Source organism: Schistocerca cancellata, chromosome 6 (assembly GCF_023864275.1).
Source record: "Schistocerca cancellata isolate TAMUIC-IGC-003103 chromosome 6, iqSchCanc2.1, whole genome shotgun sequence".
NCBI lineage: Eukaryota > Metazoa > Arthropoda > Insecta > Orthoptera > Acrididae > Schistocerca > Schistocerca cancellata.
Window position 1 is genome coordinate 165,107,457 of NC_064631.1, and position 20,318 is coordinate 165,127,774.

The following is a 20,318-nucleotide window of genomic DNA, read 5'->3' on the forward strand; positions in this document are numbered from 1 at the left end:
AGTGTGTCGCGCTGGGTCGTAACAGACTGTATTCTAAGGTCCATCTGAGTAAATTTAGAGACAGAAACTTGCTGTTGGTTCTGTAATGGTTTCGGCTTTGATATATTTTCTTGCGGCTTTCACCACCTCACTGAAAACAGAAGTATCTGAACAGGGCCCTCTCTAGCATTAACGCCACCTGGGACGAAAAAGTTAAAATGCCACCGCTCGTCAAGCGCGCATCCAAGGGTGGGTGGAGGGGAGGCGGGGGTTGGAGGCGGTGGACTCATGATCCACAAATTATAATAATATTTATATTTCTGATTTAAAAATTTCTAGATTTTGTCACTTTATTGTTATTATTATTATTATTGCTGTTGTTATTGTTGTATTCATTTCACAATTCCGAATCATGAGCCTCTCAAAATCGAAAGCCTGGATGGTGACCTTTCCCATTCCATAAACCTCCATCCGCGTCTCCTCCTTGTAATTAGGTAATTTAAATATTTTATTTATCGAAATAAAATTCCAGACTTTTATATAATCATGTATTTAAATGGATATAAGCTACAAAACTACATTATGTGCAAGGCAGAACGTGACACATCTCTAGAATAAATGAGTACTGCGAAATCTCATAGTTACACAATTTACAAAAGTTAGGTAAACATACAAATAACACTGAAGACTTTTAAATGGAAATAATTTATAAAGTTACATTCTGTGTAGGACACTAAATGATGCATCATTAAGATAAACAAGTAGTGTAATCTCATTACTACCTTTCTTAATATTGGCGTTTCTAGCTTAGTAAGTCCTTTTTGGCGACCACCTCATTTTTATTATTTTCCTCTCACCTACAAATAACATCGAGGTTACACTGATCTGTGCGTGGAAGCTCCAAAAGCACGGAACACTGCCAAACATTACGGAAGAGTGAAAAATTGAGAGGGAAACTGAACACTGCTGGGAGAGTAATATATTGTAGTATGACACCAGAAACATAAGCCCTTCGAAGAACCGGGAACAGTGTTATGTAGATATTGTAAAATTCTGCAAACACAACCATTCTTTGCCCTGCGAATAGCACCCCATAAAGTTTACGCACAGCGGAAGAGAATTTATGGGCTTTAAGTGAACCATAAAGACTGAAAGGTTCGAGAATAGAACTGATCTATTTCTCCAGCAAAATTTAAACCTTATTCGTAGTGCCTTCAAAATCGTCGGCCGTCGGAAACGTAGTAATGCGATTCCCTATACATGAAGTGCAAAGTAACTTATAGTATAAGAGATTACGTAACTAGGTACAATTTTCAAGTTTTGGTTTCTGGATTTTCACCCTATAATACACAACGCAAACCAATTTATGCCTTACAAAAGAATCCAAGCTATGAAGTCACGAAAACCTTTTTCCTCACTTGTAATTCTGCGAACTGTTTAGTTACCTCTTTTAAGTTTACTTCATCCGCTGTTTCATGCTCAATCGCCAACATGGCAAAACCATTCAATCGATTTTGGGTAGTTGTCGGGCACAAAAAGTTCTTTATTAATTTTAGTTTGGAAAAACTACTTCCCCCACTTGAAATGCTTACAGGGATGGTAAGCAATATTCATAACACAATGCTGAGGACTGGAGCAAAATTTAGCGTTTTTGTTAATTTCAGCACATCACTGGGCTTTCCTTTTTAACCAAAAGCACAGAAACAGAAGATATTTCTTTTGCTAATTCTACGTCATTTATATCAGCTGATTCGCCATCAGTTAAAATAACATCCAGATTTTTGCTGACAGTTATTAATTTTTGCTTCGACATATTTTTTAACTCATGTATGTCATACAAAAAGTGAAAATAGTTGTTGTGTTGATTCAGTTGCTCAAATCTAAATTCTAATGCAGTTAATGCCTGATGTAGCTTGAAGAAGAAGAAACCTATTTTGTTGTTTTCTTTCGCACTTTCGATCGGTTTATCTCTGTTTTCATACGAGAAATTTAACTTTCTTCATCTTACTCCATGCTGTGGTATTGCTGACTCAAAATTGGTTTCATTATCGATTTTTTTAGCCAGTTCTCCTGCATCTACAAGAATTTGTTCAAAAGTATCATCCGATCGAAGTTGCTCAAAGAAATTCTTACAGTCTTTCAGAAGGCCGATTGCAGCTGATAAATCGAAACCTTTTGTCTGCAGATGCTTGCTTATTGGATTCATACACTGTAGTATTTTATGCCATGTGACTAATGAACATAATAATTAAACTGTTTAATTCAATTTGATAAACCTGAAGCTCTTTCTCTTAAAAAGTTATCAGTAACATCATTTTCAAAAATGCTTAACAAAGCATCATATACATTTCCAATCTGAAATCTTAAACGCGTTAAAGCCTCGATTCTACTGTCCAATCTAGTACCAATTAAAGGTTTGAAAGTTAATCCTTGAACATTTTCAAAAGTATTGTCCAGCAAAAAGTAGATGCTGAAAAAATAAATATATTTTCTGGACAATATTAAAGAAACTGACTTCTTCCAAGGATGCCTTTGCCATATCGTTAACCACTAGGCGGAGCGAATGGTTCGCACAAGGTATGTAGAATGCTCTTGGATTTAAGTCTCTAATCCTAGTTTTCACTCCTGCTTTACAACCTCTCATATTAGCTCCGTTGTCATATCCTTGTCCTGTCCCGCACATCTAATCCTAGGTCACGAAGCTCTTCAATTAGATTTCTGATGTTCTTTACCCTCACATCTTCCAACTGGAAGAAACCCTAAAAGTTTTCATTACTTTTCAGCAACTCATCAGAATCAGATTTGATAATCGAAACATATCTGATTATAAGAGTCGTTTGTTCTACCTTACTTACATCTGGAGTGCAATCCTAACAGACTGAATAGTATTTAGCCTTTTTAATGTTATCAGTAATGTGAGATTTAATAGTATGACGAAGGTCGTCTATTATTACATTTTGTATGTTTTTCCCAAGATAATGAGCTTAGTTTTCCTCCTTGCTGTGTACTCTCCGAACGTGTTCCTCCATAACGGGATCAAATTCAAACAGTAACTCAACCACTAAAAAGTTCCATTATTGTTATCAAAGAGCTTGTCGCGTGTGCCTTGAATACCTAAACAACTTTTACTAAGCATTTTAATGATCGACACTATGCGTAGCAGCACTTGGTACTAATGATTTATTTCTGCATTAGTTATCATTTGAGCAGCTGAACTACAGTTTGACAGGTTTTCAACCTTTGACTGAATTCTAACCAAGATTTTTGAGCCTGAATATGACTTTTAAAAGTTTCGTGCTCTTTTAAAGTTTCAGTGATGTGGGTCCAACTCATAAAACCTTCTTTTGAAAGAGAACTAGACATGCAGCCAAGAAGTTTGCAGCATAAACAACATATGCAGTTTTTTTTTAAATAGAATGAACTAACCAGTCTCTTGTGACTTGCTACCCTTTTCTTAAAAGACGAATGTAATACTGTGAGCTAAATTTACGACCAGTGACATCGTACGGAAATCTGTAATCACACAAAGGTTTAGGTGGATCAAGTGTCACCAAAAATATTCTGTCTGCATCTCCTAAAATTCTAGGCCACGATGCAGGATCCGAGCTCAAGGATGGCGAAGTACTTTCAGTCGGTGACAATGTGCTGACAGTTGGTTTGAAAACACGTTCTTTAGTTGATCACCACCATTATCTGGAAGTAATATATCATCATTTCCTTTCTGTCCATTCGGATTCGATGCTTGAGCTTCACACTCCGTTGTTTTGTGTCCATCCGAGCTACCTTGCAAATAACTGGCTAAAGCTCTGGCTTGTTTCTGTATATTAGCTTCTTGCTTTTCCAACCTTCTCCTTTTGTACTGACAGCCAGACAGCCTTTTACGCCCATGAGACATTCTGAAATAATAACATCGTAATAACAATGTGTACTAATAAAATAATAGACGAGGAGGCAAAAATAACTTCGTACCTTCGTACTTCTATAAACTAATAACTGAATTGGCTTTTGTTAAAAAGGTAAATGTGGTATTTTTGCCAAATTCGTATTAATCAACCATGCATATACTACGAAAATTGTGTGTTTGTGTTCAGCTTCAAATGAAATCTTCTGACATATCAGATCCTGCAAACTGTTCCGCAGGTGCAGAGCTGTAAATTAGGAAATCGAAAAAGTAGTAAATATTTCTGTAACGACGTTGAAGAGAAAGTTATAGGTGAAGTATGTGTAAACTATAACTATAAGTGTACTTTCGGTACCTTTTGATTTCACGATTAACATATCACTGCCAAAAGTTACTTTTATATATACATCAGATAACATTCATTGTTATTTGCGTGCATGATTCAAGAAATGTAAAGCTGTTCTTCATATTTACCACTAAGGATGTCCAAACAAAAAAGGACGATAGAGGTTCTTTTTATTATTTGAGAAATATTCAAACCCACTTCGAAGAGACTCCACTCTCCATTAACAACTGTGCCGGACATACGAAAAAATGCGTTGTCTAGACTGGGCCAATATTCTTCAAACTGTCATCCGCAGACAGGTTCCAATCCAAGAAAATTTCGTGCCAGTTCACCAAGAACTTTTCTGCTGGTGACTATGACCACACCAACATTATTTCCTAATATTGTGATTCTCTTTTTTGCCGATACTAAGTACATCGATTCTGCAGGCGTACGACCAATTTATTTAGTGGCACGAAAAAGAGTGTGAGAGCTTTCACACAGATCGATCACGGCACGGCACGACGTTCATTCCACATCTTTCTTTGGCAATTGGTACGACCAATAGTCACAACAGTAGCATTATTTTCTGTCGAGAACGAAGACTTAAATCGTTCTGATTGTTGCAGCCGTTAAGAAAACGGTACTACAATTCCATGTATGTAAAGAAATCAGAAGAAAAGATGATACCAAAAATATGCCGTGAAAAAGTTGTACCACTGAATGCAGTAGGCAAAGTGCTACATGCATTCGCTTTCGCTTCTGTTTCCGTCTTAGCCAGTCTTCTGAAACATTTTCCTAGCTTCTGTGAAACACGGAAATGAGTCTGAAGAACATTGGTCTACATTGCTCTTAGCACAACAGACACCCAATATTTTAGTGAAAGGATCCATTGTTTTTCTCCACTTAAGATTTCTGACTTGGGATTGCTAATGTAGGGATACAGACAGAATGTATCACATTCAAATTAGCTAAGTTACCTATTTAAATTTTAGGGGTCTGTACTGCGAACTGACCAATCGTAGAACGCCAGTATCGTTTGTCTCGCAACAAAGACAGGTGTGAAGGCTTAATAATCGTGGTCTTGTAGTTTCCTTGCAATTTATGCATAGAATATTTAATCGGACGTTCAATCCGGATATAATGCCCAACAAGTTAATTGATGTTTTTTTTCTGTGGCGTAGCCTTCCAGTTAAATACCTACAAAGGAAAAGATACTCGTTGAATGATTACATATGTTAGTTAAACACCTCCGTGTTTTATCACGACATTCTACAATGGATAACTTACGCCTGAAAACTAAAACAAAATTCTCATCAATTTGCTTATCGATTCCGTCTGATAAAATAGTATGATTCATAACTCTCACTTCCTCTTCAACTATATTAATACAACACATAACCGAAGGTTTTAGAAATAAAATAACACTTTTTAGCTGTATTTAGAGAATAATATACTGTGCAAAAAGCATGGAAAAATTGGATTGCGAGAGAGAGTGTGTGCCAATCACAGCATCACGTAATTACCTATTTTAAGGTCGCCGTGACCAAGTGTTGGTAAGTACCTACCATAAATAAGTTGAATTTTGGAACACATATGCACGTATCCGGTAGATTCCAGCAACACCAAACACTTAGATGTGGCGCTAGTTAATAACGAGTTATACGATGAACAAAATCGATGTAGGCTCTCTAATTGCACTAGAAAATTTTATGAGCGTTTTACAACTTGGGATGAAACAAGAGAACCAGTCACGTGCAGTAAAGAAGAAATTCAGTTTTTTGCTTCGTTCCTAAGGTTTGCCGTAAAGGACATATACCCTTTTAACGTATGCCTATTTACAAAATAAATACATTTTCGAAATAATTTTGCAGATCCAATATCATCATATATGACTTACATGTAGACTAGCTGAACCAAGCCATTACGAAGTAAAAATCTGCTATAAAACTTTGTTCGGCTTTAACCATGTTTTCCATGCACACCCAAAATGCCGCCCCGGCAAAAGCCAGGAATGTCCAGTCCTACAGCGAGCCTGGTCTCAATAGATAGAAGAAACAGTTTTAGCTGACCATATTCACTCGTTGTAGCTTGCATTGTCTCTCGCACTTAAAATGAGGAAACTGTACATATTTAGTCTAAGTCCTGAACGAATTTCACAGCGAATGAATAGAGACAAACATGCCACAACCATTGTCATCCGCGTCCAGTGGCAGAGTAGTTACCTTATCAAGTTATGCAGGGTCGTTATTTATGCATCCGCTGAGAATAATTTGCAGTCGAGTGAATACAGCGCATTCAACAATGATGTTAAGACTTCTCAGCATGTGTTTGCTACTCTCAATTCTCATTTACCCATATTTTACCCATAGTGGCTTCCCGACGGGGTGGCACTGCAGAAATGCTATTCTGAAAACACTCGACCTTCACATTAATTGTTCTAGGGCCTTCCACTGGGTCGTGACAAGTTTACACAAGTTGCTACTATAATATGCAAATAAATAAATTGGATGAGAGAAACATGTCACTTAAATGAGAACGACATGACTCTAGGAAAAAGTGAAGCAGCCTACAGATAAGGAAACGTTACGTCCTCGAGGTAATGTTAACCATTAGTAGCATTCAATCGTAATTTTTTTCCCTACACATGATTCAACAACGCGTTTCGAGAGACAAGGCTCTCATCATCAGGTTTTAAAACTTAGCTCATGGGGTGAACAAATGAACAATGACTGCGCTGGAACACACAACAAATACAATTACAGTGTGTTCTGGCGAAGTGCTTTTATAACCTTATTTATGAAAATACGTGTTGTATTTACGTGTGCATTACGACACCTCACCATGATGCTCAGAATAAAAGGGCTTGCCACACGAAAACTTAAGTAGAAACGAATATAGGCGCGAAATATCGCGAGAAACTAAATTACGTTTAGATGATAGGTTAACTCCCAACACAATTTCTCATCAACATCGTTTGGTTGCAGATGACAAGCTACCTGTAATAAATAATACACAAGTGGTCCTGAAAAATCATGCACACCGAGAGTAAAGATATTAACAAAAAGAAACGAATTATAGTTTGAACTTAAAATCTACATAATTTTGTGACCATTTAGTAAATATGTTCACATTACAGATTAAATAAAACGGAAACCCACTGATGATGGCCCAGAGATGCCGAAATATGTTTGGGAACTTGGAAAAAATGGTGTTTTGGATAACTGGCGGACCTAACATCCTGCAATTTTTACTGATGAGGAACTGACCGAGACTTCCTTGAAAGTGTACGTCTAGATCACAGAATTCTAGCGAAGTGGATCTTGGATCAGCAGAAATTTGTAGAGAAAAGTGGAGGTATTTGAAATGTGGTGGCACCTAAGAATCTTAATAATTAGGCAAACAAATAGGAGATTAAATGGAACACGCAAGGAAAGAAGTCTTTGGAAGCCCCTAACTAGAAGAAGGAGTGGGTTAGTAGTACACTGGTACACTACCTGACGATAGATTACTTGTTTTTGGATGGGGTGGTGGTGGTGGCGGCGGGGGGGAATGTAGGAGTAGATAGACACTAGAATATGGAAAGTAATTTGCCGGCCGCTGTGACCGAGCGGTTCTGGGCGCTTCACTCCGGAACCGCGCTTCTACTACGGTCGCAAGTTCGAATCCTGCCTCGGGCATCGATGTGTGTGATGTCCTTAGGTTAGTTAGGGGGGACTGATGACCTCAGATGTTAACTTCCATAGTCCTCAGAGTCATTTGAACCATGGAAAGCAAATGTACGGGATACTGAGTGCAGTGGTTACGTAAAGATGTAAATATTACTGTAAGACAGGAAAGTATGCAGAAGAGCAACTAATGAGGTTGAATATTTATAGCTTAAGAAACAAAAAAACGAGGACTATCACTATTTGCCTTTTATCCATGAGAATAACAAGCCATGTACGGAAAATATTCCTTGTCTTTACAGCAGCTTGCACCCCACAAAAGAGGAACGCTAGCGTCTTGTTTAAATAACATTAATGGGAGTAATTACGGAAAGGTTTCAGTGAACTCTCCCCCCTTCCGCCATCAATTCCTCTGCGCTCCGGAAGCGGAGCCAGCGCCTTTGTTGTAGCGCCTGCTTTCAAGAAGGCAGGCCGCGCGGAGAATCCCATTAATAGTTTCTGTAAGCGCGGATTCGCTTAATTTCCGCCACTTGTTACTCGCGAGGTGGCTGTCGCTCCGCCCTGCGGATGACACCGCAGGCTTTTATAGGCCCCAGCTTCATCTTCTAGAGCGCCCGCCCATCTCTCGAGCCACGAGCTACCTGACGATGCCGCGTGGTAACTGGTCCGATGCGCTCTGTCTGTGCGCCATAGTGACTACTTCATTACTTTGTAGATGATGACGACAGACTTTTGAGCTATCGACACTGTGGTGAGATGCAAATTCTTATAACGGAATCAGCGGCACAGTGCCTGCATCTGAAGACATTCAGTTACAACAGGAAAGACACGTCAGTTTCAATAGAAACAACTCTTTGTTTGTTTGTTTGTTGTCGTTTTAAAAACACCCAGTTTTATTTTTAACTTATAAGTGAAATCTACATTAAATTCATGTATTTTATGCTCAGGTCAATAACCCGGCAAGTGCAAGGGAAGTTCTTGAACTGTAATATGTATCTAATTTTTTCCCTATAAAATAGTTTTACCTATCCTGTAAAATATCTTTAACAGCTAACTCAGTTTCTTCTTGCAATTTTTCTAGGTGAAAGCATTTGGGCATTTTAATTTTGGCTCTCATTTCCTGCATGACACTACTGTTAAAGCATTCCATATCTTCCTTGTGCACACTAACACTTCTTCTCCTACACAATCTTGTGGAATTTCTGTATAGAACTTATAGTTTATAAATTTTGGAAAGACTGTCCGTTAAACGTATTTATTCCACCAGTTTTAAACCATGCAAATGGCTGTTCTGCTGACAGGTGCACATCTGGTCCACAGCACTTAGATACAATTTAACTAATATATATATATGTGCCAGCTGTGACTGTCAGCAGTCAGTGTTCACACTACCAGTTCTGCAGCTCAGCATTCACGCTACCGAATTCTGCACATGCATTTTGGAAGCTTAAAAGCGTCTCGCTACTTCGAAGTTGAATCACTTATATACACACTGCTGCATTTTCAGTAACGATGGACCAACTGCGTTGCTGTGTGCCAGTGTGAAAACCATTCTACAACCTACTTGCTTGGGAACCGTATAAATTACACATGACCAAAAGTATCCAGACATTAATATGAGTTGAAACTGGCAGCTGCGCTGCTCCCACCACGCTATTGTTCTACTACCTAGCAGTAATAAAACAAAATCGCAACAACGAAGTTTGATATGCATTGTAAGTCGTTCGTTCCGATGTATTTCTTAGCGTAGTATCTGCTGGGGACCCAATCATGGTGCAACAGTGTCATTAGGACATTAACGTGCTTCATCTTCTAATATGGCTGAAAAGGGCAAATAGCAAGTACTCAAACAGGCCGCTCTGTCCCCTCAGGGCAGAGAATGAAAAAAAAAATGAAAAGATCTTCTAAATTACGTGATCTAGATGGCAATCCAACTGTAAACTGCTAGTCCATTTCCTCTGTTTTGTATATGTGTGCACATGATGATGATGATGATGATGATGATGTTTGGTTTGTGGGGCGCTCAACTGCGTGGTTATCAGCGCCCGTACAATTACCCAGTCTTTGCTCAGTCCAATTTTGCCACTTTCCTGGATGATGATGAAATGATGAGGACAACACAAACACCCAGTCATCTCGAGGCAGGTGAATTAAGTGTGCACATGACGAGAAGTGCAGGCATCTTAAATGTTTAGAGTATACAAGGAGGCTTTGCAGCCACAACATATCAGTCTTCTGTGCTAGCAGAAAGTATATACACTCCTGGAAATTGAAATAAGAACACCGTGAATTCATTGTCCCAGGAAGGGGAAACTTTATTGACACATTCCTGGGGTCAGATACATCACATGATCACACTGACAGAACCACAGGCACATAGACACAGGCAACAGAGCATGCACAATATCGGCACTAGTACAGTGTATATCCACCTTTCGCAGCAATGCAGGCTGCTATTCTCCCATGGAGACGATCGTAGAGATGCTGGATGTAGTCCTGTGGAACGGCTTGCCATGCCATTTCCACCTGGCGCCTCAGTTGGACCAGCGTTCGTGCTGGACGTGCAGACCGCGTGAGACGACGCTTCATCCAGTCCCAAACATGCTCAATGGGGGACAGATCCGGAGATCTTGCTGGCCAGGGTAGTTGACTTACACCTTCTAGAGCACGTTGGGTGGCACGGGATACATGCGGACGTGCATTGTCCTGTTGGAACAGCAAGTTCCCTTGCCGGTCTAGGAATGGTAGAACGATGGGTTCGATGACGGTTTGGATGTACCGTGCACTATTCAGTGTCCCCTCGACGATCACCAGTGGTGTACGGCCAGTGTAGGAGATCGCTCCCCACACCATGATGCCGGGTGTTGGCCCTGTGTTCCTCGGTCGTATGCAGTCCTGATTGTGGCGCTCACCTGCACGGCGCCAAACACGCATACGACCATCATTGGCACCAAGGCAGAAGCGACTCTCATCGCTGAAGACGACACGTCTCCATTCGTCCCTCCATTCACGCCTGTCGCGACACCACTGGAGGCGGGCTGCACGATGTTGGGGCGTGAGCGGAAGACGGCCTAACGGTGTGCGGGACCGTAGCCCAGCTTCATGGAGACGGTTGCGAATGGTCCTCGCCGATACCCCAGGAGCAACAGTGTCCCTAATTTGCTGGGAAGTGGCGGTGCGGTCCCCTACGGCACTGCGTAGGATCCTACGGTCTTGGCGTGCATCCGTGCGTCGCTGCGGTCCGGTCCCAGGTCGACGGGCACGTGCACCTTCCGCCGACCACTGGCGACATCATCGATGTACTGTGGAGACCTCACGCCCCACGTGTTGAGCAATTCGGCGGTACGTCCACCCGGCCTCCCGCATGCCCACTATACGCCCTCGCTCAAAGTCCATCAACTGCACATACGGTTCACGTACACGCTGTCGCGGCATGTTACCAGTGTTAAAGACTGCGATGGAGCTCCGTATGCCACGGCAAACTGGCTGACACTGACGGCGGCGGTGCACAAATGCTGCGCAGCTAGCGCCATTCGACGGCCAACACCGCGGTTCCTGGTGTGTCCACTGTGCCGTGCGTGTGATCATTGCTTGTACAGCCCTCTCGCAGTGTCCGGAGCAAGTATGGTGGGTCTGACACACCGGTGTCAATGTGTTCTTTTTTCCATTTCCAGGAGTGTACATGGATTTCTCTAATGTTCTAAGCGTCCCCCAGTTATTAGGTAGGAAGAGGACGCCAACCAACTAAGGGTTTGGTCTGCGGCTATTACTAAAAAACCTGGACAGTCTTGCTACTGATACTGCCAACATAAATTAAAACAGAAATGGCATGCTCCTTAGCAAGAAGAATTTAAACGTTCTTACGACTATTACAAAATTGTTTTTCAGTGACATATGCTAGATAAAATCTGTAATCAAGTGGACTGTCAAGACCAGTTACAATTGGAACAGTCTGTAATGTCAAAGAAAAAAAATGTGTGGTGCATTTAACAGCTACCCATAGGGTGTTTAATTTTCCAAGTTCATCACTGCAGAACATGGTATCAAAGGGAACCTAACGTTTCTCCTACAAACGATAGTGTGGCAGTAAGAGCAACACGGGAAACCAATTCGAATAAATACAAAACGACTGTTCTAATGGACGACCTGCACGGAAAATTTCGGCAGCTTGTTGTAGACGACTATTATCTTGTGGATCTAGGTATAATGCAAGACTTCACAAAGTTTTTTAACAAAACGGAGATGTGTGACTACCTAATATCAAACCACGACTTCTGCGTGGAAAGAGACTGCCAACGAAACAGCAAAGTCGTTGAACATGAAAATAAGACAATTTAAATTGACTGTTTAACATGGGTAAGATCCAATTGTAAAGACTTATAACAAATCAGTATGTGAAATCACAAGCCCAGAAGGTAACATAGTTATTAGTGACCACCTTATCGATTTTATAAACTGTCCAGACATGAACCTACAAGAAACATGTACACCTTCCTTGGCTAAAGAATATTGTATTGGAGACTACAATATACATCTGCAGGATGTATCATGCATTTGACCCAGTACAACACCGTATAAGCATATTAAGTGTCAACAAACTATATTTACACTTTGCTCCACGTTACACTGTGTCAATTGATTCCATTTGGTGGGAACTAACGAATAACATACAGAACAGCTGGTGTGTGGTATTTAAAAACGTTCTTCAGTTTGTCTAAGGGAGCAATAATAACACCAGAAAATTGGCAGCTGTATAAGTAAGCCTTTCATACAATCATAATAGATAAAAGCTTATAAACGATGTCCTGTATGCATACTATTTTATTTGTCTACTTGCAAATTACATGGAAATTTTTAACAAAGACGATGTAAGTTTTATACAGAGTGTTTTATTAAAGCAGGATAAACATACTTTTCTCAGTCTAGGACATTATTTTCCACAATACAATCAAATGCAGATCTTGCTGCAATAGAACTGGTACCTACAAACAATTTTATTCCATAAGTTTTAAGAAGAGGAACCAATGCATCAGAAAGACTTAATCTATTCCACATTAAAGAAATTACTCCTTTAGTGGAGTTAATATATTATGTATACAGAAACGGAAACCGGAAATATGAGAAATCAAATTAAAAAAAAACAAAGTACATGGTGAAAACAACTGCCATAACAGACAAATATAAACTGCAACTGGAAAAAGAGTCTATTGCAGATGTGCAGGCAAGATTTACGTATTGCTTTCAACACAGTACATGGAGAAATCTGGATGCAAGTGTGAATATTGTTGTTGTTGTGGTCTTCAGTCCTGAGACTGGTTTGATGCACCTCTCCATGCTATTCTATCCTGTGCAAGCTTCTTCATCTCCCAGTACCTATTGAAACCTACAGCCTTCGGAATCTGCTCTGTGTATTCATCTCTTGGTCTCCCTTTACGATTTTTACCCTCCAAGCTGCCCTCCAGTACTAAGTTGGTGATCTCTTGATGTCTCAGAACATGTCCTACCAACCTACCTCCTCATTAGTTGTGTGATCTACCCATCTAATCTTCAACATTCTTCTGTAGTACCACATTTCGAAAGCTTCTATTCTCTTCTTGTCCAAACTATTTATCGTCCATGTTTCACTTCCATACATGGCTACACTTCACACAAATACTTTCAGAAACGACTTCCTGACACTTAAATCTATACTCGATGTTAACAAATTTCTCTTCTTCATAAACGCTCTCCTTGCCATTTCCAGTCCACGTTTTATATCCTCCCTAATTCAAATCTCATCAGTTATTTTGCTCCCCAACTAGCAAAACTCCTTTACTAGTTTAAGTGTCTCATTTCCTGATCTAATTCCCTCAGCATCACCAAACTTAATTCCACTACATTCCAGTATCCTCGCTTTGCTTTTGTTGGTGTTCATCTTATATCGTTCTTTCAAGACACTGTCCATTCCGTTCAACAGCTCTTCCAAGTCCTTTGCTGTCTCTGACAGAATTACAATGTCATCGGCGAACCTCAAAGTTTTTATTTATTCTCCATGGATTTTAATACCTACTCCGAATTTTTCTCTTGTTCCTTTACTGCTTGCTCAATATACAGATTGAACAAGACCGGGGATAGGCTACAACCCTGTCTCACTGCCTTCCCAACCACTGCTTCCCTTTCATGCCCCTCGACTCTTATAACAGCCATCTGGTTTCTGTACAAATTGTAAATAGCCTTTCGCTCCCTGTATTTTACCCCTGCCACCTTCAGAAGTGAGTATTCCAGTCAAAATTGTCAAAAGTGGCGAATATTATATATCTTTATTTAGTGTTTACAGCAATTGTAATTGGCCATATGTTGGAGTACTGCTCGAATATGATGGATTTGAGCGTATTTACTATGTTAAAGGAAGCAAGAAAATTCTGATTATAAAGCTCTGCTCCAATTTGGATCAGCTTAAATTGGATGGTTCCACTATATTTAAATGTGATGGACACGGTGTTGTGCACCTATTAACAGAGCAGCCATTTGTGGAGTTTAAAACTGTTGAAATAATGGCATGTAATGGAGACTCTTTTGAAAAAGTTGTAAACTGTAAGATCCATACAGAAATTACACAAGATTATGTAGGAGAAGAACTGTCAGCATACACACAGGAATATGTGGAATGCTTTGACAGTAGCGTCATGCAGGAAATAAGATGCAAAATTGAAATCCCTACAAGAACTGCAGGAAGTAACACAACTAATTGTCAAAACCGTAAAATACACATTTTACTAGAAAAAAGATACATATTAGAATTCTCGAACTTCCATCTTTGTTCTTGTGAAATTACTATCAGGAACATTAAATACACTCCTGGAAATGGAAAAAAGAACACATTGACACCGGTGTGTCAGACCCACCATACTTGCTCCGGACACTGCGAGAGGGCTGTACAAGCAATGATCACACGCACGGCACAGCGGACACACCAGGAACCGCGGTGTTGGCCGTCGAATGGCGCTAGCTGCGCAGCATTTGTGCACCGCCGCCGTCAGTGTCAGCCAGTTTGCCGTGGCATACGGAGCTCCATCGCAGTCTTTAACACTGGTAGCATGCCGCGACAGCGTGGACGTGAACCGTATGTGCAGTTGATGGACTTTGAGCGAGGGCGTATAGTGGGCATGCGGGAGGCCGGGTGGACGTACCGCCGAATTGCTCAACACGTGGGGCGTGAGGTCTCCACAGTACATCGATGTTGTCGCCAGTGGTCGGCGGAAGGTGCACGTGCCCGTCGACCTGGGACCGGACCGCAGCGACGCACGGATGCACGCCAAGACCGTAGGATCCTACGCAGTGCCGTAGGGGACCGCACCGCCACTTCCCAGCAAATTAGGGACACTGTTGCTCCTGGGGTATCGGCGAGGACCATTCGCAACCGTCTCCATGAAGCTGGGCTACGGTCCCGCACACCGTTAGGCCGTCTTCCGCTCACGCCCCAACATCGTGCAGCCCGCCTCCAGTGGTGTCGCGACAGGCGTGAATGGAGGGACGAATGGAGACGTGTCGTCTTCAGCGATGAGAGTCGCTTCTGCCTTGGTGCCAATGATGGTCGTATGCGTGTTTGGCGCCGTGCAGGTGAGCGCCACAATCAGGACTGCATACGACCGAGGCACACAGGGCCAACACCCGGCATCATGGTGTGGGGAGCGATCTCCTACACTGGCCGTACACCACTGCTGATCGTCGAGGGGACACTGAATAGTGCACGGTACATCCAAACCGTCATCGAACCCATCGTTCTACCATTCCTAGACCGGCAAGGGAACTTGCTGTTCCAACAGGACAATGCACGTCCGCATGTATCCCGTGCCACCCAACGTGCTCTAGAAGGTGTAAGTCAACTACCCTGGCCAGCAAGATCTCCGGATCTGTCCCCCATTGAGCATGTTTGGGACTGGATGAAGCGTCGTCTCACGCGGTCTGCACGTCCAGCACGAACGCTGGTCCAACTGAGGCGCCAGGTGGAAATGGCATGGCAAGCCGTTCCACAGGACTACATCCAGCATCTCTACGATCGTCTCCATGGGAGAATAGCAGCCTGCATTGCTGCGAAAGGTGGATATACACTGTACTAGTGCCGACATTGTGCATGCTCTGTTGCCTGTGTCTATGTGCCTGTGGTTCTGTCAGTGTGATCATGTGACGTATCTGACCCCAGGAATGTGTCAATAAAGTTTCCCCTTCCTGGGACAATGAATTCACGGTGTTCTTATTTCAATTTCCAGGAGTGTATATCATTCTAATGTCAATTTCAATTACAAGTTATGATAAAATTGGACGTTGTTGAAACTACGCCAAACACACAGAAAGAAAAACTTTTTTTCTGTTTGTAAATGTATAAAAAAGTTTATGAAATTTCTGTTCATGATTATTTCATTCTAATTCAGTGCCCGACCAAGATCATACAAAGCCTTTCGTTTACATTGATCTACATTTCACGTTTTGCTGGGGGAATGGGTAATCGTGTGATCCAGAAAAGTAGCTGAAACTTGGTAGCTGAAAGCTCAGTGACCCGCGTTTCATGCCTACATAAAAGCACACATGTAATGCCACTATTGGTCATTACAAGGAGGGGATGGGGAGGGTATTTAAGGAAACTGAAGGGGGAGGAGAGAATTCCAGGCCTGCTGGAGCTGACAAATGCTGATATCAGAGGAATGTAACAAGCACAATTGCCCGAGCGCTGGATACTGACGTAGCCGTTATCTGGAATGACCTCTAAGTTTGTATCAAGTGTATCCCATTCTCTCCCTTTCCTCCAAAGACGTCTATGGGTGTACATGGGAACACATAGGGATGGTCTAATGAGCAGTCACATGTTCGGCAATGTGAGCCGAATCGTGTGCTCTGAAACACTTCTTCTTGCACCAGCAGGGTACTCGATTGTAAGTTTTACCATAGACCTACGAAGATGGCCATAGATTTGCCTGTCTCACTACAGCGGGCAGGCCTGCGACTTCCACTTTATATAATGTGTGGACGTCCAGCAACTTCCCATGTACATGTCCTGTTGCCTAGACGTCGTATAACCGTTCTTTATCCACATTACAGAATTTTCCACGACGAACAGCTGACCAGATTCGACATTTCCCAACTGGTTGTTCCCAGGACTTTGTCAAAATCGGTTATCTCTGTGGACTTTCTAGTTGCCATACGTATCGTCACTCGAATGCTTCCCCATTCGTCTGTGCTCTCCGCTTACACAGGGTGTCGAATATTTTGAGTGGTGATAGTACCCAACAAATCAAGAAAAAAAAAGTCTATTAAACGTGGGCTCCGAAAGGCATGCCTTAAGAGCTATGAACACTCGCTCAGCTTCGATACTCTTCTACTGAAAGCTCTTCTTTTTCAGTATTTTGGGAGGAAGTGGTATGGATCAAAAGAAGAGAAAAACTACATTAAACATGGGCTCTAAAATGCATACCTTAAGAGCTAAGATGCCACCAGTTTCTCGCGTCCGCGTTCCGCTAGGGTTGCTAGGGAAGGCTTATCCCATTATAATTGTCTCCAGGTGCAAAGTCACATGTGTACGAAGCACAGGAAGTAGGCAAGTGCAAATACGAGTAAGTAGAGCCACATACCAAAATGTACAGTATCCAGTAAGGAATCAGAATTTATAGTACTTAGTTCTTGACGTTACAGAAACTGCGTCTTCGACACAGTACGCACATTGTTGCCCATGCGTTGTACACGCAACAAATAATTGACAAAGAGTCATTTTGCAGCTAATGCTTCAAATGGCTCTGGGGGGACAATATAGCTTAGGGGCGGCCAATTCAGCATTAGGTGCGGTATTTCTAAAGCAGCGACAAAAGATACTTGATGTAGCTCTCGGATGATATACGTGGGCGTCTTTAATGATCTTTAGCTTATAATGAATTCTACTGTAATTGATGAAAGTATGTGAATGCAGCTTGCCGCTAACTTGGTGTAATGTTTTGTCTGTACAGAGGTGTATCTGTCGCCTTTATTACCCCTTCACTCTCACACACAAATCGGTATAATACAGTTAGGGCCTCCTGTTTTATCTTGAGGCTGATCCGTGATAAGACAGGCAAACAATTATGCTAATGGAGGATTCTGAGTATTTTCTCGAATTTCATTCGCTCTCTCTCTCTCTGTGCTTTATCTGTGTACAGTTTTAAATATATTATTTTATTTACGTGGAATCAGCCCAATAGAATCTCTGGTGGAGCCCTTCGTCTTAATATTCAGCGGCTGGTTTGCTGGAAAAGATCTTTACATTTGTTATTATTGTTAAGCGCTGCATTCAGTTGGGAAAAATCGATCGTTTGAACAATTCGTTCATTTTTACGACAGATTTAGAATTTCAGATGTGGACGAAGCCTTTTTGGACGATTTTATCAAAACTCGGTGACTGCAGGCTCTCTTCGTCACAGCTGAAACTTCCCCACTAATTACAGGCCCAAGGCAATCATCAATGATTCAGACAGAGAACTCATTCGTCATTCACTCTAGAATAAAAGGGTCACAAACCTTATTTCTGAGGAAAATAGTATATTCAATCCATCTCCATTACATGTTCCGTTTTCTGTTGATTCCAAGTCTTACTTAATTTTCGTTTACCGTTTTTCTCTATCCACCAATAACCCGCTAGTGGCACAAACTTTAATAGCTCGCTTTAGCGAGAAGAAGAGCAGATATGTCTCTTTTAGCAACCCGACAATCTTCCAACAGATACTTCCTCTATAATAACCATGGAGAATACATCTATGTATCTCTGTTATTCCAAAGAATAATCTTACTAGAAAAATACCTTGGCGTCGACGAGCTGTCGGCGCATATATTACTAGAAATCCGATCAGATACTTTCCAAAAGTGAATAAATGTGGATGATTTGGTTGACCATTATTAATTATTGCGTGGTAGAGGGTAAATTTCCGTGGGGAGATTACAAGCTCACTGTGAAGCGAGGGCAATGCAGTTTGATGCACAATGTGTAAATTTGGGCGGCAGGGCAAGTATTTTGGGTCAATGGACAAATGAAAGAACTTCCTTATAAAATCATATTTTCTCTATTTCCATCCAAACTGTTTGAAACCGTACTTTCTACGCATCGTTATGGTAATGCATCAGCAAATGGCAAGGACAACTGCCCTACAAGTGAAATAAAATCAGGCGGATATACTGGGCTGCCCTATTCACAATATATTTAGCACCGTCTAATTCGTGTTATTTCATTTCATTCAAAAAACCGAAGAACTCTTGGTGTTTCAGGAACGATAAATCTTGGAGGAAAGCCATCATGGAAGATTAAAGTCTGTAATAGTAGTAGCATTAGCTTCACCGGCTGCAGTGGCCGAGCGGTTATAGGCGCTTCAGTCTCGAACCGCGTGACCGCTACGGTCGCCGGTTCGAATCCTGCCTCGGGCATGGATGTGAGAGATGTCCTTACGTTAGTTAGGTTTAAGTAGTTCTAAGTTCCAGGGGACTGATAACCTCAGATGTTAAGTCCCCCCAGAGCCATTTGAAGCATTAGCTGCAAAATGACTCTTTGTCAATTATTTGTTGCGTGTACAACGCATGGGCCACAATGTGCGTACTGTGTCGAAGACGCAGTTTCTGTAATGTCAAGAACTAAGTACTATAAATTCTGATTCCTATTGGGTACTGTACATTTTGGTATGTGGCTCTACTTACTCGTATTTGCACTTGCCTATTCCCTGTGCTTCGCTATTTTGTGACAAACGGCGTGCAGCAGTCTCTGCTTCTGTGGATGTGGCTGTGTGTGTTTGTGTGTGTGTGTGTGTGTGTGTGTGTGTGTGTCTGTGCCAGTGTGTGCGTGAGCAATTAACTGAACACCCAGACGCAGTGTAAACAAAAGGGTAGTGCGCGACCGGCCACGCACAAATAAAGGCAGATATAAACACACAGAGTGCCGATGCGAAGCTTTTATTTAGTTCTGGCAGGAGACAAATATTTAAACCTCATGGACGACACCACGAAAATCGAGATGCTGAAAGAAGTGAAAAACCAATTTATTTTTGCTTCATTGGCTGTGTTGCGGCAAATCAAACCACGGAAATTTTTAGCTGCGGAGTTGCGCAGTCACACATAGACTCGGCACAATGCTTCCAAATGACTAAGCTCGTCGAACAAAATATTAATCACCCCGTTAAAAGAGTCTACTGGTCGCTTTGGGGCGCCAGAGTTGTAAGATGGGTAACGGGCGATCACCTGACCCTCCACCTTTAAGGAAAATCACGGTAGCGCAGTCGGTTGTATCATGTGAGTGGCAATAGGAAGGTAGGTTAAGGGCTGAAACCGAAATAAATACAATCGAAGGCTAATAATAAGTTTATTAACATTTTCTGAAAAAGAAATTTTTTCGAGAGCTCCAGAAATTTCAGTTCACGCTTTTTACCCAATAAAAACGACAGCCAAAATAAACATCAGTTTA